This window comes from Mesoplodon mirus, assembly GCF_964341445.2.
Source record: "Mesoplodon mirus genome assembly, chromosome: 7".
Taxonomy (NCBI): domain Eukaryota; kingdom Metazoa; phylum Chordata; class Mammalia; order Artiodactyla; family Ziphiidae; genus Mesoplodon; species Mesoplodon mirus.
The window spans coordinates 48059041-48081487 of NC_138983.1; positions in this window are offsets into that span (position 1 = coordinate 48059041).

The window sequence follows — 22447 nt, forward strand, 5'->3', positions numbered from 1 at the left end:
CACTTGTGGAAGCTTAAAATCTTACACCTGAGTTTCAAGAGTGGTTGAGCTGCTCCTTTTTGGGGGGTGGGAGTGGGCAAGAGAAGCCTAAGAGGGGAGAAAAGTGATATAGGTTTGGGTTCTGCAAATTGCTCTGTGAATTTGAAGCAAAATCAAAGTCCTTTCTGTCATTTGTGAACTCAGGATAATAATACCTGCCACATAAATTCACTGTGAGAATCAAAGTGAAAACCTGAACATGAATGTGAAAGTGTCACAACCAATCTAGAGCATGATCAGATAACATGTTGTACACTTTTATTTTTTATTTTACCTTACTTTATTTAAAGTATTATTTTATTTTTTTTATTATTATTTTTTTTGGTACGCGGACCTCTCACCGCTGCGGCCTCTCCCGTTGCGCAGCACAGGCTCTGGACACGCAGGCTCAGCGGCCATGGCTCACGGGCCCAGCCGCTCCGCGGCATGTGGGATCTTCCCGGACCGGGGCATGAACCCGTGTCCCCTGCATGGGCAGGCGGACTCTCAACCACTGCGCCACCAGGGAAGCCCTAAAGTATTATTTTAAATTCTTGTTCTTTTTTTTTTAATGTTTGCTTTTTAAAATTAATTAATTAATTTATTTTTGCTGTGTTGGTTCTTCGTTTCTGCGCGAGGGCTTTCTCCAGTTGTGGCAAGTGGGGGCCACTCTTCATCGCGGTGCGCGGGCCTCTCACTATCGCGGCCTCTCCCGTTGTGGAGCACAGGCTCCAGACGCGCAGGCTCAGTAGTTGTGGCTCACGGGCCTAGTTGCTCCGCGGCATGTGGGATCTTCCCAGAACAGGGCTCGAACCCGTGTCCCCTGCATTAGCAGGCAGATTCTCAACCACTGCGCCACCAGGGAAGCCCAAATTCTTGTTCTTTTAAGAATACCTTTCTTTTCTAAATGTATAATTCAATTTAACTTAAAACATTTATTCATTACTTACTATGTGCTGGGCACAGTTCTGAGAATACAGATACGAATAAGTCTCTGAACTTTAAGGAGGTCATAATCTTGTAGGGAAGACAGGCATGTAAAATTCAGCTTGATAAGTATGCATCAGAAGTGATTAATTTTAACCTGGAGTCAATAATAATAGCTAAATGTTATACAATACTTATTATTTGCCAGGAGCTGAGTCAAATGTTTTCCTTAGGTTACCTCATTCAATCCTTGTAGCCCTATGAGGTAGGAACTATTATGCTCATTGCACAGATGAGGAGGCTGAGGCTTGGTCAGATCAATTAAGTCACTTTTCCACCACCATAGGTGGTGGGCCAAATTAGAGTCCCAAATCTGTCTGACTTTACAGTTTAAACCCTTATTCATTGTGCTATGCTGCATCTCAAATCAAGGAAGACTTCCCTGAGGAGTTAACCATAGCTGGGTTTCAAAACAGAATTAGAAGTTTTCCAGGTTTACGGAGGAGAAAGGCAGATGGAATAGCATAGGTAAGAGAGCACATTGGCTAGAAAAGCATTTGTGCAGAGAGGAACTAGAAGCAGTTTGATGATAATGGAGTGGGCAGGTTGGATGAGTAAGTTGGGGCCAGATTATGATCTTTCACACTGCACCTTTGTGGAAAAAGTATGTAAATTATTTACTTTAATTAATTACTTGATTTATATTTTGTTTATCAAAAAGGGTTTTACAGGACTTCCCTGGTGGTCCAGTGGTTAGGAATCCGTCTTGCAATGCAGGGGACGCTGGTTTGATCCCTGGTCAGGAAGCTAAGATCCCACATGCCGCAGGGCAAATAAGCCTGTGTGCTGCAACTACTGACCCTGTGTGCCACAACTTGGGAGCCTGTGTGCCACAACTATAGAGACCATATGCTCTGGAGCCTGAGTGCCACAACTAGAGAGGCTTCACGCCACAACTACTGAGCCCACATGCCACAACTAGAGGGAGAAGCCCATGCACTGCAACGGGGAGCCCACGTGCCGCAACAAAAGATCCCGCATGCAATGCAGCCAAAAATAATAATAATAAAAAATATTTTTTAAGAAGGGTTTTGCAGAAAGTGGGAACGGTAGCCACTTTTATGGTGCAGAATCACAAAATATACTTCAAATTTTAGAATCAGAAAACTTTCATGATGGAAGGCACTTAAGAGATTGTGGACTCATTCTATGCAAGAGGAAATCAAGGTTGAATGCATGTAAATGTCTTAATCAAGGTTATAGAGCAGTTTAATCAGCTGAGCCAGGAATATCTGTGTTTTTCTGATGGATTATGGAGTTAAAGTGAACAATAAATGATAGTTACAGGATTATCTTCAGGTGCATTTATAGAAATTGATGAATTGAAAAGAGGGATAGATAAAGTAGATAATTGAAGGGAATGGGAATAAAGTCCTTAGCTGAAGCTGTATGTTCCCCACTGGGAAACTTAACGACAGCTCTCTTTGAAGAGTGGTGTTGGATATGTAAGAGAGTGTCTTGGCTGAGCTGAAGCTGGGAAACGAGTTTGCCTGGAAAACAGAGTTAAGGTATATCTTCCTACGTCTACTTATTACATTTTTTTGGCCACTTTAAATGGGGACCTGGAACAGATGTGAGCTGGTTCTTGTTCTCATTGAGCTCACAGTCTAAAAGATGGGACAGACAAGAAAACAGGTAATTGCAACCAACTGAATTTAGTAATAAAAATAAGGTATAGGATGCTATGGCAGCCCAGAAGGGGCATGAGTAACTGTTCTGCTCTGGAAGGGCAAGAAAAAGCTTCCTTGTGTCGGGGGGGTGCAGGTAGTGACATCTAAGGTAAGACCTGAAAGATGAGTAAGAGTGCAACGCAGGAGAGGGCAAAGAGTGCTCTAGATAAAGGGAACAGTTTATGTAAATACCCCAAGTAATTTGGGAAAATTAACTTGAATGTACCATTCCCATTTGGTATAGCTGAAGTGTAGTGTGTGAGGAGGGAGTGATATGAGTTTTCTTCTTTGACCTCCCCTTCCCCAATATGCAAGTTTACATATACAGGCAGTTTACTAGAGAGTGTCACAACTCTGACAAAAAAGATAGAAATGCGTTTGGGAGTACCACAGAGAGCAGGTGTTGATGTGCTGGGAGCACACTAAATGATTGCAGAAAACAAAAACTCCAGTATTCCCCTCTTCCTGTGTCACTACAGCTATCCCACTGACCTGAGAACCAGCCTTCCTAAAGAAACTACTTCTCACCTCTAAGACAGAAAACAAAAGGCACGAAATCAATGCTCTGAATGTAAATGAGACAAATAAATGTCAGTGCAGCAGGAGGGGAGAGCAATAAAGTGAGCAGGCCTGAGTGATGGTGGTAACCTGCTGAATTCTCAGGTCACAGAGTAATTTACTGACTGGTCCTAGGCCACTAGATAATTATCCAGACAGCCCTGATTCTGGTGCAAAGCCTCCTGCTGCTTATGTTATTAATACCAGCAGCAATCAGCGGGCGTTGGTGGGAGCAAACCGAGTCCCCAGGCTGCTGAGTGAATGCAGAGGCACCTTCCAGGGCCCTCTGAGCTGGACCTCACCAGGGAAACTGGTCGGCTCCAACATTCAGTTCTTTGCCCAGCTGCTGTGTGGTCCCCAGGGAGAGGCTCCCCAAGGGTGGCTGAGGGCTTGGACAAAGGAATAAGATACCTAAGTTCTGGAGTCTGACCACCTTGTGCAAAGAACCTCTGTCCTGTCCCCCCTTGGACCTGACTGGAAAGTGACTTTGAGGCCTCCCCAGAATAACTTAAATTAATATCCATGGAGCAATGTCAAACACTTCTCTTTGACATGGCGTGGGAATTAGACTCCACCGCGTTCATATGGGGCCAGGGAAAGTGATGGTGTCTGTTTTAGGGTTTAATCATTTGGGAGCTTGACCTCAGGTAACCCTGAAGGGATTTTAGGGGGCAGTTGGTATGGGAGTAGAGCTCTCTTATCCCATATCCCTCTTTAAAATATGATAACACATGCAAAGTGCCCAGCACATAGTAGACATTTTCAATCAATGTGACTGTACTCCCTCTTCTTCCTCCTATGACATTATGTGGTGAATGGCCTCCTGACTGATCTTTCATTTTCTTTTCCCTTCAGGGCAGTTGTTCTCATCCCGGGACAATTTTGCTTCCTAGAGAACATTGCCAATGTCTGAAGAGACATTTTTGCTTTCATAACTGGGGACAGGAGAGCTAATGGTAATTAGTGGGTAGAGGCCAGGGATGTAGGATGCTAAACATCCTACCATGCACAGGACAGCCCCTCACAGCAGAGAATTAATCAGTTCAAATATCAGTAGTGCCGAGGTTGAGAAAACCTGCTCTAGGAGATTCTGCACACTGCAGCCAGAGTAATCCTATTAAAGACAAATCTTGAGTCACTTTCTTGCTTAGGAAGTTCCAAATGGTTTAGTCATCATAAATGCATAACTAGTTAGTCACTCAATATATATGGAGCACCTGCCCTGTGGCAGGCACTGTGAGATTGCACAGATACATCTGCATAGAGCCTGCCCTTGAACTGATGATTGCAAAACACTGACTTTCTGTCATCTCCAGGGTAAAGTCCAACCAACTGAGGGTAGAGAGGGAATGTAGGGGAATGAAAAATGGGAACTTGGTTTCAGGACATGAGGAGTGATTCTGCTTGTGGGACATCCAAGCAGATTGGACAGCAAGGACAAGAAATATCACCATAGTTGCAGCAGAACTCTCTACAACCAGAGTGGTGGGGGTGGAGTGCTGTGTTTCTAGTTTCAGTAAATAGAACTCCCAGCTTCTCAGGTGCCAAGCCTGAAACCCAGGCTTCCTTCTTGTCCCTTCTCTCTTTCTCAGACTCTCAATTCAAGTCTTTTTTGTGTATTCAATGAAGGAATTATGCCCTAATGCTTAAAGTATCTATTGTGTGTAATGAATTAACTTTTCTCCATTGCATCTAGAAATGGCACCATCCTTAAGAGAATTAAAAAAAAAAGTCATTCGAAATATTTTCTGTAAGATTTAATTTTATCGGGGGACTGTTGTTGAAAAAGGTTGCCGTGCATCATGTCTCTATGGCTTGTGTTTTAGTTGAACTCATTATTATGATCTTCAAATATTTTTTTCTTTGGAGAAATGTCTATCCAGGTCTTTTGTCCATCTTAAAGTCAGGTTATTTGTATTTTTGCTATTGATTTGTAAAAGTTTCTTGCATATTTTGAATATTAACCCCTTATCAGATGTATGGTTTGTAAATATTTTCTCCCATTTCATAGGTTGCTTTTTCATTTTGTTGATTTGTTTTTTTTTTTTTTTTTTTTTGCGGTACGTGGGCCTCTCACTGTTGTGGCCTCTCCTGTTGTGGAGCACAGGCTCCGGATGCGCAGGCTCAGCGGCCATGGCTCACAGATCCAGCCGCTCTGCGGCACGTGGGATCTTCCTGGACCGGGGCACGAACCCGTCTCCCCTGCATCGGCAGGCGGACTCTCAACCACTGCGCCACCAGGGAAGCCCTCTCAGTCCATTCTCTATGTCTGCGTCTTTATTCCTGTCCTGCCCCTAGGTTCATCAGTACCAGTTTTTTTTTTTTTTTTTTTTTTTTTAGATTCCATATATATGTGTTAGCATACAGTATTTGTTTTTCTTTTTCTGACTTACTTCACTCTGTATGACAGCCTCTAGGTCCATCCACCTCACTACAAATAACTCAATTTCATGTCTTTTTATGGCTGAGTAAGATTCCATTGTATATATGTGCCACATCTTCTTTATCCATTCATCTGTTGATGGACACTTAGGTTGCTTCGATGTCCTGGCTATTGTAAATAGAGCTGCAATGAACATTGTGGTACATGACTCTTTTTGAATTATGGTTTTCTCAGGGTATATGCCCAGTAATGGGATTGCTGGGTCATATGGTAGCTCTATTTTTATTGTTTTAAGGAACCTCCATACTGTTCTTCATAGTGGCTCTATCAGTTTACATTCCCACCAACAGTGCAAGAGGGTTCCCTTTTCTCCACACACTCTCCAGCATTTATTGTTTGTAGACTTTTTGATGATGGCCATTCTGACTGGTGTGAAGTGATACCTCATTGTAGTTTTGATTTGCATTTCTCTAATAATTAGCAATGTTGAGCATCTTTTCATGTGCCTATTGGCCATCTGTATGTCTTCTTTGGAGAAACGTCTAATAAGGTCTGCTGCCCATATTTTGATTGGTTTGTTTGTTTTTTTTGTTATTGAGTTGTATGAGCTGTTTGTATATTTTGAAAATTAAGCCCTTGTTAGTTACATCATTTGCAAATATTTTCTCCCAGTCCATATGTTGTGTGTGTGTTTTTTTTATGGTTTTCTTTGCTATGCAAAAGCATATTTATTTATTTTTGTTTTTATTTCTATTGCCTTGGGAGACTGACCTAAGAAAAAATTGCTTTGATTTGTGTCAGAGAGTGTTTTGCCTATGTTCTCTTCTGGGAGTTTTATTGTGTCATGTCTTATATTTAAGTCTTTAAGCCATTTTGAGTTTATTTTTGTGTAGGGTATGAGGGAATGTTCTAACTTCATTGATTTACATGCAGCATCCAACTTTCCCAACACCACTTGCTAAAGAGACTATGACCATTATTTTGAATGCTTTATCAGGTAAATCCCTTATCTCTGTTTCATTAAGGTCTGTTCCTAGAGTTTTATCTTTTTTTTTTTTTTTTTTTTGCGGTACGTGGGCCTCTCACTGTTGTGGCCTCTTCCGTTGAGGAGCACAGGCTCCAGACGCACAGGCTCAGCGGCCATGGCTCACAGGCCCAGCTGCTCCGCGGCATGTGGGATCTTCCCGGACCAGGGCATGAACCCGCGTCCCCTGCATCGGCAGGCGGACTCCCAACCACTGCGCCACCAGGGAAGCCTCTAGAGTTTTATCTTTTAACTTTGTTTGGAACATATATCTCTGTTTCTTCATTTTCTTTGACTCTTTGTGTTGGTTTATGTAAATTAGATAAAAGAGCCAACTCTCCCAGTCTTGATGGAGTGGCCTCATGTAGGAGATGAACCTTATTGCTCAGCCCAGCCCTAACTCTTAATTGTCTCACAAACCTTTGTGATTGTCTAAAGTGCCTTCTTTGTTCTTAATGACTATTTAGTAGTAGGCGTGTCAAGACCTGTCTGTGTGCCAAAGGGGAGGAATGCATTCAGTACCTAGATGCAGACTGATTGGAAGCTGGCCCCTCAGGCAGCAGCTGGGAAGGTATGTATTAAAGTCCCTTTCAGGAAGAAATTGGTAGATAAGCATTTTTGCCTGCTCCCTCTGTGCTTGGCCTGAGGTGTGTATCCAGGGCGGTGTATTCCTGAAACCATTAAGAACTGTGTCTTTGTTTGCTACAGTCCTGTGGGACTTGTGGATGCAAGCCCCATTGGCCTTCAGAGCCTGGTGTTCTGGGGGCCTATCCCTCAGGTTAAAAGTTAGATCACAAAATGTGGATCCAAACCCTTTGCATTTCAGGGAGAAGCTGGATGTTGGGAATTCCTTCCCAAGTACATGGTGCTGTGCTGGTAGTAGAGTCTATGGTGAGAGTGTGTCTCAGTTTTTCCTACCTGTTTTGATATGGGTGTTTTCTCATTTGCCTGATGTAAGAGTTTCTCAGCTAGTTTCTGTATTTATTTTAGAGGGAACTACTCTGTCTATAGCTGTATATTTGGAGTGTGCGTGGGAGAACAGGAGTTCAGGAGCCTCCTATGTCAGCAACTTGGTCAAACTCCTGAATGTCCTTAAGGTTTTTTTTTTTTGCGTTATGCGGGCCTCTCACTGTTGTGGCCTCTCCCGTTGCGGAGCACAGGCTCCAGACGTGCAGGCCCAGTGGCCATGGCTCACGGGCCCAGCCGCTCCGCAGCATGTGGGATCTTCCCAGACCGGGACACGAACCCGTGTCCCCTGCATCGGCAGGCGGACTCTCAACCACGGCGCCACCAGGGAAGCCCTGTCCTTAAGGTTTTTAACTAAAAAATAATAGGTTGGGTGTGGAGGGAAAAGATGTATGTGTATATTTTGACAGGAGGGTGAAGTGGTATGTGTGGTGGTGGTGGTGGTGGTGGGGTGTGTGTGTGTATTAGGGGAAGGAGAAGGTAGGTAGTGGATGTGTATAAAGCCTTCCATTTTTACTCAGAAGGTTATTGTGATGATAAAGGTGGTTTTACAGGATTTTAGAAACTGTTAGGTGCTGTAGAAATGTAGTCGCTATTACTGTTAGTGCCTGGAACAATCTAAGCCAGCCTCTTGGAACTGGCACCACATTGGGCCAAGCACCAGGATTTTCTCTCCTAACCCCTTCAAAGCTTTGCTTCTTCAAAGCCCTGCCTTCAAAGGGGTTCTCCTTGGCCTAGAAGCAGAGGGGGAGTATAGAATTTATACCATCTATCCAAGTCAAGACAGATTAGAAAGGAAGGCAGGGACACTTCCCTAAGCACTGTGAGCAGGTACTCCCTTGCATCAGGGAGTGAGGGCCCGGAGAGGCTTCTTGGTGGTTTGTATTTGGCCTAAACTGAGATGAGTTGTTGTGTTGTCTCTAGCCACACAGACGTTGCCAAAGGACATTGACTTCTTAATATGCACAGCAGCCAGGCAGTGAGCTTCAAGATAAGATGCTGCTTGTCCAGGTATAGGTATAGGGGCCCTACTCTCTGGAGGTATCTCAGAAGTGAGAACTAGCCTGAGTATCAGGACATTGGAATTCAACTTAAGGCTTTGCAATTCACCAAGTGTGACCTCAGGCAAGTTCTTTTATCATTCTGGACCTCAGTTTCCTTAAGTATGAAATTAAGGAATAGAATTTAAGTAAGGGCACTGTTGAGAATAAGAAAAGAGACTTCTCCCCTCCTTTTCCTTACAGCATTTTTAAAAGAAAACTTACAAATTCTTTCTCTACCCCTTTGAGATGTATATAAATCTTTTAAAAAGCATCTTGCCAGTTTTACAACCCAGGAATGCCTTTCAAGGACCTGGGAACCATCTCTCTTTTTAAAATTGTGGCAAAATATATATAACATAAAATTTACCATGTTAACCATTTTAAAGTGAATGGTTCAGTGGCATTAGATACATTCTCATTGTTGTACAGTTGAATCACCATCCATCCTGGGAGACTTCTCTTTGAAAGGTAACCATTAAGGGAGACAGAACACCTATATCCCAATTTCTGGGAGAAGGTAGGAGCCTAACCTCAGTGGGTGACCTGTTCCAAGTTGTAAAGCTTTCTCCTTTCATAAAGATATGAGAAGTTTATTTTTCTTTTGGATAAAACCAATTAGCAGACATAGATGGCCCCCTCAGTTACCAGGTGAATATAGGATAAACTATATGGGACAAGTCCTCTTACCTGAGGACTAGCTCTTTTTTCACTTGAGAACGTGTTTGAAATGGATTGCATCTGCTTTGGTTTGTTAGGGCTGCCATAACAAAATACCACAGACTGGGCACCTTAAATGACAGAAATTAATTTTCTCACAGTTCTGGAGGCTAAAAGTCCAAGATCAAGGTGTCAGCAAGTTTTGTTTCTTCTGAGGCCTCTCCTTGGCTTGCAGATGGCTGCCTTCTTGCTGTGTCCTCACATGGTTTTTCTGTTGTGCCCACACACTCCGGTGGCTTTTATTTTATTTATCTATTTTTTTAAATTTTATTTTATTTTTGGCTGTGTTGGGTCTTCATTGCCACCTGCGGGCTTTTCTCTATTTGTGGAGAGCGGGGGCTACTCTTTGTTGCGGTGTGCAGGCTTCTCACTGCGGTGGCTTCTCTTGTTGCGGAGCACAGGCTCTAGGCATGCTGGCTTCAGTAGTTGTGGCACGTGGGCTCAGTAGTTGTGGGGCACGGGCTTAATTTCTCCGCGGCATGTTGGATCTTCCCGGACCAGGGCTTGAACCTGTGTCCCCTGCATTGGCAGGTGGATTCTCAACCACTGCGATACCAGGGAAGTCCCCTTGGTGGCTTTTTGTGTGTCCAAATTTCCTCTTCTTATAAGGACACTAGTCAGGTTGGCTTAGGGCCCTCCTTTTAATCACCTCTTTAAAGGTCATATCTCCAAATACAGTCATATTCCAAGGTTCTGGGGGTTAGGACTTCAACATATAAATTTTGAAGAGGAAAAGATTCAGCTTGTAACAGCTGTATAAAAGGGTGAGATTTCTTTCTGTCTTTGTAATCTCTCAGGGGATTGCCTGTTCTTGCATCATATTCTGGTTTAATACTTATTCAATTTTTAAATTGTTCAATAAACAATTTAATAAAATTGTTTTCTTTCTCTTTGGCCTTTGTGAAGAAGGTTTCTGGGCTGGGAAGAGATTTTGTTTTTAGTTATATTTCCCCAACAGTATAAAAAGTACTGAAGTGGGAACCAAGGTAAAAGTTTTGAGGTCTGCTCACTATGGAAAGAAGATGTATAGAGTCACTTCCTGTTTGGAGCCCTGATTTCCCAAACTTGATGGGCAAGTGGAAGGTGGTTCTTGATTGAGATTCAAGTTATTTCTCCAAATTCTATGTCCTATGGAAATGAAACCTCTCAGTTCTTTTTCTTATAAAATGTACTGATGGTAGCATGTTGGGGAGAGGGTGGAGGGGGAAAGGCCAGAGCAAGAGCAGCCTACAAGAGCACATTCTCTAAAAGACAGCAGTTCCAGTTGCCTCCAGATTCCTATTAAAATATCTGGATAAGTGAAGCCCCTTTTATCAGCATTCCCCAAAGGATTCCAAGATGCATGCAAATTACCCCGGGCCTAAGGATTCACTGGCTGTGAGATGACAGCAGGTTGATCTCTTCTAAGCCAATTTCCCAATTTCTCTCCTTTTTAAAAAAACTGAAGTATATCTGATTTATAATATTATATTAGATTCCAGTGTACAGCAGATTGATTCAGTATTTTTACAGATTATACTGCATTAAAAGTTGTTATAAGATAATAGCTATAATTCCCTGAGCTATACAATATATCCTTGTTGCTTATCTATTTTATACCTCATAGTTTGAATCTTTTGATCGCATACCCCTATCTTGCCCCTTCCTCCTCCCCTCTCCCCACTAGTAACCACTACTTTGTTTTTCAAATCTGTGAGTCGGTTTCTATTTTACTGTATGCATTCCTTTGTTTTATTTTTTAGATTCCACATATAAGCGATATCATATAGTACTTGTCTTTCTCTGTCTGACTTATTTCACCAAGTATAATATTCACTAGGTCTATCCATTCTGCCGTAAATGGCAGAATTTCATTCTTTTTTATGGCTGAGTAACATTCCATTACTGTTGTGATATATATGTGATATATATATCATATCTTCTTTATCCATTCCTCTGTTGATGGACATTTAGTTTGCTTCCATGTCCCGGCTACATAAATAGAGCTGCAGTGAACATTGGGTGCATGTGACTTTTTGAATTATAGTTTTCTCAGGGTATATGTGCAGTAGTGAGATTGCTGAGTCATATGGTAATTCTATTTCTAGTTTTTTAAGGAACATCCATGCTGTTCTCCATAGTAGCTGTACCAATTTACATTCCCACCAACAGAGTAGGAGGGTTCCCTTTTCTCCACACCCTCTCCAGCATTTATTAATTGTAGACATTTTGATGATGGGCATTCTGACTGGTGTGAGGTGATACTTCATTGTAGTTTTGATTTGCATTTCTCTAATAATTAGCAATGTTGAGGATCTTTTCATGTGCCTTTTGGCCATCTGTATGTCTCCTTTGAAGAAGTGTCTGTTTAGATCTTCTGCCCAATTTTTGATTAGATTGTTTGTTTTTTTGTTATTTAGCTGTATGGGCTGTTTGTATATTTCAGAAATTAATCCCTTGTTGGTCACATCACTTGCAAATATTTTCTACCACTCTTTAGGTTGTCTTTTTTTTTTTTTTTTTCGGTACGTGGGCCTCTCACTGTTGTGGCCTCTCCCATAGCGGAGCACAGGCTTCAGACGTACAGGCTCAGCAGCCATGGCTCACGGGCCTAGCCGCTCCACGACATGTGGGATCTTCCCGGACCGGGGCACGAACCCGTCTCCACTGCATTGGCAGGCGGACTCTCAACCACTGTGCCACCAGGGAAGCCAGTGTCTTTTTGTTTCGTTTATGGTTTCCTTTGCTGTGCAAAAGCTTTTAAGTTTAATTAGGTCCCATTTGTTTATTTTTGTTCTTATTTCCATTACTCTAGGAGGTGAAAAGATATTGCTGTGATTTATGTCAAAGTCTGTCCTGCCAATGTTTTCCTTTAGGAGAATTATAGTATCTGGTCTTACATTTAGGTCTTTAAACCAGTTTGAGTTTTTTTTTGTGTATGGTGTTAGAGAAGTTTCTAATTTCATTCTTTTACGTGTAGCTGTCCAGTTTTCACATCACCACTTATTGAGGAGACTGTCTTTTCTCCATTGTGTATTCTTGCCTCCTTTGTTGTAGATTAATTGACCATAGGTGTGTGGGTTTATTTCTGGACTTTCTATCCTGTTCCATTGATCTATATTTCAGTTTTTGTGCCAGTACCATACTGTCTTGATGACTGTAGCTTTGTAGTCTAAAGTCAGGGAGCCTGATTCCTCCAGCTCCATTTTTCTTTCTCAAGGTTGCTTTGGCTATTCAGTGTCTTTCCATACAAATTTAAAAAGTTTTTGTTCTAGTTCGGTGAAAAGCCATTGATAATTTGATAGGGATTGCATTGAAACAGATTGCCTTGGGTAGTATAGTCATTTTGACAATATTGATTCTTCCAATCCAAGAACATGGTATATCTTTCCATTTGTTTGTGTCATCTTCAATTTTTTTCATCATTGTCTTATAGTTTTTGGTGTACAGGTCTTTTGCCTCCTTAGGTAGGTTTATTCCTAGGTATTTTATTCTTTTTGTTGCAATGGGGTTGTTTCCTTCATTCCTCTTTCTGATCTTTCATTGCTAGTGTATAGAAATACAACAGATTTCTGTACATTAATTTTGTATCCTGCAACTTTACCAAATTCATTGATGAGCTCTAGTAGTTTTCTGGTGGTGTCTTTAGGATTTTCTATGTAAAGTATCATGTCATCTGCAAACAGTGACAGTTTTACTTCTTCTTTTCCAATTTGGGTCCCTTTTATTTCTTTTTCTTCTCTGATTGCTGTGACTAGGACTTCCAAAATTATTTTGAGTAAAAGTGGCAAGAGTGGACATCCTTGTCTTGTTCTTGATCTTAGCAGAAATGCTTTCAGCGTTTCACTGTTGAGTATGATGTTACCTCTGGGTTTGTCATATATGGCCTTTATTATGTTGAGATAGGTTCCCTCTATGCCCACTTTCTGGAGAGTTTTTATCATGAATTGGTGTTGAATTTTGTCCAAAGCTTTTTCTGCATCTATTGAGATGGTCATATGGTCTTTATTCTTCAGTTTGGTAATGTGGTGTATCACACTGATTGATTTGCTGATATTGAAAAATCCCTGCATCCCTGGGACAAATCCCACTTGATCATGGTGTATGATCCTTTCATTGTATTGTTGGATTTGGTATGCTAGTATTTTGTTGAGGATTTTTGCATCTATGTTTATCAGTGGTATTGGCCTGTAATTTTCGCTTTTTGTGATATCTTTGTCAGATTTTGATATCAGGGTGATGGTGACCTCTTAGAATGACTCTAGAAGTGTTCCTTACTCTAATTTTTTGGAATAGTTTCAGAAGGATAGGGGTTAACTCTTCTCTAAATGTTTGATAGAATTTGCCTGTGAGGACATCTGGTCCTGGACTTTTGTTTGTTGGGAGTTTTAAAATCATAGATTCAATTTCAGTACTTGTAGTTGATGTGTTTGTATTTTCTATTTCTTCCTGGTTCAGTCTTAGGAGATTGTACCTTTCTTAGAATTTGTCCATTTTATTGGCATATAATTGCTTGTAGTAGTCTCTCATGGTCCTTTGTATTTCTGTGGTGTCAGTTGTAACTTCTCTTTTCATGTCTAATTTTATTGATTTGGGCCCTCTCCCTTTTTTTCTTGATGAGTCTGGCTAAAGGTTTATCAATTTTGTGTGTCTTTTCAAAGAACCAGCTTTTAGTTTCACTGATCTTTTCTATTGTTTTCTTAGTCTCTGTTGTATTTATTTCTGCTCTGATCTTTATTATTTCTTTTCTTTGGGTTTTGTCTGTTCTCCTTTCTCTAGTTGTTTTAGGTGCAACGTTAGGTTGTTTATTTGAGATTTTGCTTGTTTCCTAAGGTAAGATTGTATTGCTGTAAACTTCCCTCTTAAAACCGCTTTTGCTGCATCCCATAGGATTTGGATCATCATGTTTTCATTGTCATTTGTCTCTAGGTATTCTTAAATTTCCTCTTTGATTTCTTCAGTGATCCATTATTGTTTGGTAGCATATTGTTCAACCTCCAGGTGTTTGTATTTTTTGCAGTTTTCTCTTGTATTTGATTCTTAAAAAATTATTTTGTTTATTTATTTTAGTATATATTTATTTATTTGTTGTCTACACCACGTGGCATGTGGGATCTTAGTTTCCTGACCAGGGATTGAACCCATGCCCCCTATATTGGAAGCACAGAGTCTTAACCACTGGACCACCAAGGAAGTCCTCTTGTAGTTGATTTCTAATCTCATAGTATTGTGGTCGGAAAAGATACTTGTTATGGTTTTAATTTTCTTAAATTTACCGAGGCTGCTTTGTGGCCCAGCATGTGATCTATCCTGGAGAATGTTCCTGTGCACTTGAAAAGAATGTGTATTCTGCTGTTTTTGGATATATTATCCTGTAGATATCTATTAAGTTCAACGGGTCTATTGTGTCATTTAAGACCATTATTACCTTATTGATTTCTGTCTGGATGATTGCTCCACTGATGTAAGTGGGTTGTTAAAGTCCCCCACTATTATTGTAGTATTGTCAATTTCTCCTTTTATGTCTGTTAGTATTTGCTTTACATATTTAGGTGCTCCTGTATTTGGTGTGTATATGTTAACAAGTGTAATATCCTCTTCTTTTATTGATCCCTTTATCATTATATGGTGTCTTTTGTTATAACCTTTTAAAAAAGTCTATTTGGCCTGACATGAGTATTGCTACCCGCGCTTTCTTGTTGTTTCCATTTGCATGAAATATCTTTTTCCATCCCATCATGTTCAGTCTGTGTGTGTCTTTACCTCTTAAGTCATTCTCTTGTAGGCAGTATATAGAAGGGTATTGTTCTTTTTTTTTTTTTTTTTTTTTTTGCGGTACATGGGCCTCTCACTGTTGTGGCCTCTCCCATTGTGGAGCACAGGCTCTGGACATGCAGGCTCAGTGGCCATGGCTCACGGGCCCAGCCTCTCTGTGGCATGTGGGATCTTCCTGGACTGGGGCACGAACCTGTGTCCCCCTGCATCAGCAGGTGGACTCTCAACCACCGCACCACCAAGGAAGCCTGGGTCTTGTTCTTTTATCCAATCAGCCATCCTATGTCTTTTTTTTTTTTTTTTTTTTTTTGCGGTATGCGGGCCTCTCACTGTTGTGGCCTCCCCCGTTGCGGAGCACAGGCTCCGGATGCGCAGGCCCAGCGGCCATGGCTCACGGGCCCAGCCGCTCCGCGGCATATGGGATCCTCCCAGACCGGGGCACGAACCCGTATCCCCTGCATCGGCAGGCGGACTCTCAACCACTGCGCCACCAGGGAGGCCCCATCCTATGTCTTTTGATTGGAGTATTTAGTCCATAGACATTTAAAGTAATTATTTATAGGTATGTACTTATTTTTTTAATATAAATTTATTTATTTGTTTTTATTTATTTAGTGGCAGTGAGCGGGGGCTACTCTTCGCTGCGGTGTGCAGGCATCTCTCATTGTGGTGGCTTCTCTCATTGCAGAGCATGGCTCTAGGCATGCAGTCTTCAGTAGTTGTGGCATGTGGGCTCAGTAGTTGTGGCTCACGGTCTCTAGAGGGCAGGCTCAATAGTTGTGACACACGGGCTTATTTGCTCCGCGGCATGTGAGATCTTCCCGGACAAGGGCTTGAACCTGTGTCCCTTACATTGGCAGACAGATTCTTAACCACTGCACCACCAGAGAAGTCCCAGTAGGTATGAACTTATTGTCATTTTATTACTTGTTTTCCAGTTGTTATTGTAGTTCTTCTCAGTTTGTTTCTTCTTTTTGTTTCTCCCATTGTGGTTTGATGGTTTTCTTTTGTAGTATGCTTGTGTCCCTTTCTTTTTAGTTTTTTGTGTATACATTATAGGGTTTTAAAAAATAAATTTTATTTATTTATTTATTTATTTTTGGCTGAGTTGGGTCTTTGTTGCTGCACGTGGGCTTTCTCTAGTTGCGGCGAGTGGGGGCTACTCTTTGTTGTGGAGCACGGGCTCTAGGCACACGGGCTTCAGTAGTTGTGGCACACAGGCTCAGTAGTTGTGGCACACAGGCTTAGTTGCTCCATGGCATGTGAGATCTTCCCAGACAAGGGCTTGAACCTATGTCCCCTGCACTGGCAGGTGGATTCTTAGCCACTGTGCTACCAGGGAAGCCCTATATTATAGGTTTTTGATTTGTGGTTACCATGGGTTCATATATGTCTACTATAACTATATCTACTTGTTTAAAACTGGTATGAATTTAAATTAAAACACATTTTTAAAGGTCTACATTTTTTATTACCCTCCCCCACGTTGTGTTTTTGTTGTCATATTTTACATCTTCATGTTTATCTCTTAACTGTTTATTATAGTTGCTTTTACAGTTTTTTTGTCTTTTAATCTTCATAGTGGCTTATTTAGGTGCTTGATCCTTGGTCTTTACTCTATAGTTGCCTTTCCTTGTGGGGTTTTCCCTTTCTTATATATACTTACTTCTTTTCCTCTTAGAGAAGACCCCTTAACATTTCTTTGAGGGTAAGTTTAGTATTGATGAGCACTTTTAGTTTTTGCTTGTCTGAGAAGTTCTTTATCTCTCCTCCTATTCTAAATAATAATATTACTTGGTAGAGTATCCTAGATTGCAGGTTTTTCCTTTTCAGCACTTTAAATATATCATGCCACTCCCTTCTGGCCTGCAAATTTTCTGAAGAGAAATCAACTGATAGCCTTAGGGTATTCCCTTATGTATAACTCTTTGTGTTTCTCTTGATGCCTTTAAAATTCTCTCTTTAACTTTTGCCATTTTAATTATGATATATCTTGGTATGGGTCTGTTTGGGTTCATCTTGTTTGGGACTCTCTGTGCTTTCTGTACCTGGATATATGTTTCCTTCTTCACATTTGGGAAATTTTCAGTTATAATTTCCTCAAATAAATAATTAATCTTCTTCTCTCTCTCTTCTCCTGCTTGGAGACATATAATATAAATGTTGGTATGCTTAATGTTTCCTCAGAGATCTCTTAGACTATTTACATTTTTAAAAAGTTGTTTTTCTTTTTGCTATTCTGATTGGGTGATTTCCATTTTTCTATCTTCCAGATTACTTATGCATTCTTCTGCATCTCTAATTGTGCTATCCATTCCTTCTAGTGTGTCATTTTTATTTCTTAAATTTTAGCTATTGAATTCTTCATTTCTGATTGGGTCTTTTTATATTTTCTAGTCTCTTGTTAAAATTATCATTGTGTAAATCTACTCTTTTCCTTAATTCAGTTAACATTTTTATAACAAATGCTTTGAATTCTTTACATGGTAATTTATTTATTTATGTTTTATTCCATATTATTCAGGGGTTTTCTCTTGCTCTTTTTTTTTCTTTAACATCTTTATTGGAGTAAAATTGCTTTACAATGGTGTGTTAGTTTCTGCTGTGTAACAAAGTGAATCAGCTATACATATACATACATCCCCCTATCTCCTCCCTCTTGCGTCTGCATCCCAACCTCCCTATGCCACCCCTCTAGGTGGACCAAAGCACTGAGCTGATCTCCCTGTGCTATGCAGCTGCTTCCCACTAGCTGTCTATTTTATATTTGGCATTGTATATATGTCCATGCCACTCTTTCACTTCGTCTCAGCTTACCCTTCCCCCTCCCCATGTCCTCAAGTCCATTCTCTACATCTGCGTCTTTATTCCTGTCCTGCCCCTAGGTTCATCAGTACATTTTTTTTTTTTAGATTCCACATATATGTGTTAGCATATGGTATTTGTTTCTCTCTTTCTGACTTCCTTCACTCTGTATGACAATCTCTAGGTCCATAGACCTCACTAAAAATAACTCAATTTCGTGTCTTTTTATGGCTAATATTCCATTGTATATATATATATGTGCCACATCTTTAAGCATTCATTTGTCGATGGACACTTAGGTTGCTTCAATGTCCTGGCTATTGTAAATAGAGCTGCAATGAACATTTTGGTACATGTCTCTTTTTGAATTATGGTTTTCTCAGGCTATATACCCAGTAGTGGGATTGCTGGGTCATATGGTAGTTCTATTTTTAGTTTTTTAAGGAACCTTCATACTGTTCTCCATAGTGGCTGTATCAGTTTACATTCCCACCAACAGTGCAAGAGGGTTCCCTTTTCTCCACACCCTCTCCAGCATTTATTGTTTGTAGATTTTTTGATGATGGCCATTCTAACCGGTGTGAGGTGATATCTCATTTTAGTTTTGATTTGCATTTCTCTAATGATTAGTGATGTGGAGCATCCTTTCATGAGTTTGTTGGCAATCTGTACATCTTCTTTGGAGAAATGTCTACTTAGGTTTTCTGCCCAGTTTTGGATTGGGTTGTTTTTTTGATATTGAGCTGCATGAGCTGCTTGTAAATTTTGGAGATTAATCCTTTGTCAACTGCTTCATTTGCAAATCTTTTCTCCCATTCTGGGGGTTGTCTTTCCGTCTTGTTTATGGTTTCCTTTGTTGTGCAAAAGCTTTTAAGTTTCATTAGGTCCCATTTGTTCATTTTTGTTTTTATTTCCATTTCTCTAGAAAGTGGGTCAAAAAGGATCTTGCTGTGATTTATGTCATAGAGTATTCTGTCTATGTTTTCCTCTAAGAGTTTGATAGTGTCTGGCCTTACATCTAGGTTTTTAATCCCTTTTGAGTTTATTTTTGTGTATGGTGTTAGGGAGTGTTCTAATTTCATTCTTTTACATGTAGCTGTCCAGTTTTCCCAGCACTACTTACTGAAGAGGCTGTCTTTTCTCCATTATATATTCTTGCCTCCCTTATCAAAGATAAGGTGACCATATGTGTGTGGGTTTATCTCTGGGCTTTCTATGCTGTTCCATTGATCTATATTTCTATTTTTGTGCCAGTACCATACTGTCTTGATTACTGTAGCTTTGTAGTATAGTCTGAACTCAGGGAGCCTGATTCCTCCAGCTCCGTTTTTCTTTCTCAAGATTGCTTTGGCTATTCAGGGTCGTTTGTGTTTCCATACAAATTGTGAAATTTTTTTCTAGTTCTGTGAAAAATGCCATTGGTAGTTTGATAGGGATTACATTGAATCTGTAGATTGCTTTGAGTAGTGTATTCATTTTGACAATATTGATTCTTCCAATCCAAGAACATGGTATATCTCTCCATCTTTTGGTATCATCTTTAATTTCTTTCATCAGTGTCTTATAGTTTTCTGCATACAGGTCTTTTGTCTCCCTATGTAGGTTTATTCCTAGGTATTTTATTCTTTCTGTTGCAGTGGTAAATGGGAGTGTTTCCTTAATTTCTCTTTCAGATTTTTCATCATTAGTGTATAGGAACGCAAGAGATTTCTGTGCATTAATTTTGTATCCTGCAACTTTTCCAAATTCATTGATTAGCTCTAGTAGTTTTCTGGTGGAATCTCTAGGATTCTCTATGTATAGTATCATTTCATCTGCAAACAGTGACAGTTTTACTTCTTCTTTTCCAATTTGTATTCCTTTTATTTCTTTATCTTCTCTTAGTGCTGTGCCTAGGACTTCCAAAACTATGTTGAATAATAGTGGTGAGAGTGGACATCCTTGTCTCATTCCTTATCTAAGAGGAAATGCTTTCAGTTTTTCACCATTGAGAATGGTGTTTGCTGTGGGTTTGTCGTATATAGCCTTTATTATGTTGAGGTAAGTTCCCTCTATGCCCACCTTCTGGAGAGTTTTTATTATAAATGGGTGTTGAATTTTGTCAAAAGCTTTTTCTACATCTATTTTTTTTTTTTTTTTTTGCGGTACACGGGCCTCTCACTGCTGTGGTCTCTCCAGTTGCAGAGCACAGGCTCTGGATGCGCAGGCTCAGCGGCCATGGCTCACGGATCCAGCTGCTCCGCGGCATGTGGGATCTTCCTGGACCGGGGCATGAACCCGTTTCCCCTGCATCGGCAGGCGGACTCTCAATCACTGCACCACCAGGGAAGCCCTCTACATCTATTGAGATGATCATATGGTTTTTATTCTTCAATTTGTTAATATGGTGTATCACATTGATTGATTTGCATATATTGAAGAATCCTTGCATCCCTGGGATAAATCCTATTTGATCATGGTGTATGATCCTTTTAATGTGTTGTTGGATTCTGTTTGCTAGTATTTTGTTGAGGATTTTTGCATCTATATTCATAAGTGATATTGGTCTGTACTTTTCTTTTTTTTATAGTATCTTTGTCTTGTTTTGGTATCAGGGTGATGGTGGCCTCATAGAATGAGTCTGGAATGTTCCTTCCTCTGCAGTTTTTTGGAAGAGTTTTAGAAGGATCAGTGTTAGCTCTTCTCTAAATGTTTGATAGTATTCACCTGTGAAGCCATCTGGTCCTTGGCTTTTGTTTGTTGGAAGATTTTAAATCACAGTTTCAATTTCAGTGCATGTGATTGGTCTGTTCATATTTTCTTTATCTTCCTGGTTCAGTGTCAGAAGGTTGTCCTTTTCTAAGAATTTGTCCATTTCTTCCAGGTTGTCCATTTTATTGGCATAGAGTTCCTTGTAGTAATCTTTCATGATCCTTTGTATTTCTGCAGTGTCAGTTGTTAATTCTCCTTTTTCATTTCTAATTCTATTGATTTGAGTCTTCTCCCTTTTTTTCTTGATGAGTCTGGCTAGTGGTTTATCAGTTTTGTTTATCTTCTCAAAGAACCAGCTTTAACTTTTATTGATCTTTGCTATTGTTTCCTTCATTTGTTTTTCATTTATTTCTGATGTTATCTTTATGATTTCTTTCCTTCTGCTAACTGTGGGTTTTTTTTCTTCTTTCTCTAATTGCTTTAAGTGTAAGGTTAGGTTTTTTATTTGAGATTTTTCTTGTTTCTTGAGGTAGGATTGTATTGCTATAAACTTCCCTCTTAGAACTGTTTCTGCTGCATCCCATAAGTTTTTGGTTGTTGTGTTTTAATTGTCATTTGTTTGCAGGTATTTTTTGATATCCTCTTTGATTTCTTCAGTGATCTCTTGGTTATTTAGTAGTGTATTGTCTAGTCTCCATGTGTTTGTATTTTTTATAGTTTTTCCCCCTGTAATTGATATCTAATCTCATAGCATCGTGTTCAGAAAATGTACTTGATATGATTTCAATTTTCTTAAATTTACCAAGGCTTGATTTGTGACCCAAGATATGAGGTATCCTGGAGAACGTTCTATGAGCACTTGAGAAGAAAGTGTATTTTGTTGTTTTTGGATGGAATGTCCTATAAATATCAATTAAGTCCATCTTGTTTAGTGTATCATTTAAAGCTTGTGTTTCCTTATTCATTTTCATTTTGGATGATCTGTCCATTGGCAATAGTGGGGTGTTAAAGTCTCCTAGTATTATTGTGTTACTGTTGCTTTCCCCTTTTATGGTTGTTCGCATTTGCCTTATATATTGAGGTGCTCCTATTTCGGGTGCTTAAATATTTACAATTGTTATATCTTCTTCTTGCATTGATCCCTTTATCATTATGTAGTGTCCTTCTTTGTCTCTTGTAATAGTCTTTATTTTAAAGTCTGTTTTGTCTGATGTGAGAATTGCTACTCCAACTTTCTTTTGATTTCCATTTGCATGGCACATCTTTTCCTATCCTCTCACTTTCTGTCTGTATGTGTCCCTAGGTCTGAAGTGGGTCTCTTGTAGACAGTATATATACAGGTCTTGTTTTTGTATCCATTCAGCCAGTCTGTGTGTTTTGGTTGGAGCATTTAATCCATTTACTTTTAAGGTAGTTATACATTTGTATGTTCCTATTATCGTTTTCTTAATTGTTTTGGGTTTGTTATTGTAGGTCTTTTCCTTCTCTTGTGTTTCCTGCCTAGAGAAGTTCTTTTAGCATTTGTTGTAAAGCTGGTTTTGTGGTGTTGAATTCTCTTAGCTTTTGCTTGTCTGTAAAGGTTTTCATTTCTCCATTGAATGTGAATGAGATCCTTGCTGAGTAGAGTAATCTTAGTTGTAGGTTTTTCTCCTTCATCACTTTAAATATGTCCTTCCACTCTCCTCTGGCTTGCAGTTTCTGCTGAAAGATCAGCTGTTAACCTTATGGGGATTCCCTTGTATGTTATTTCTTGCTTTTCCTTTGCTGCTTTTAATATTTTTACTTTGTATTTAATTTTTGATAGTTTGATTAATATGTGTCTTGGCGTTTT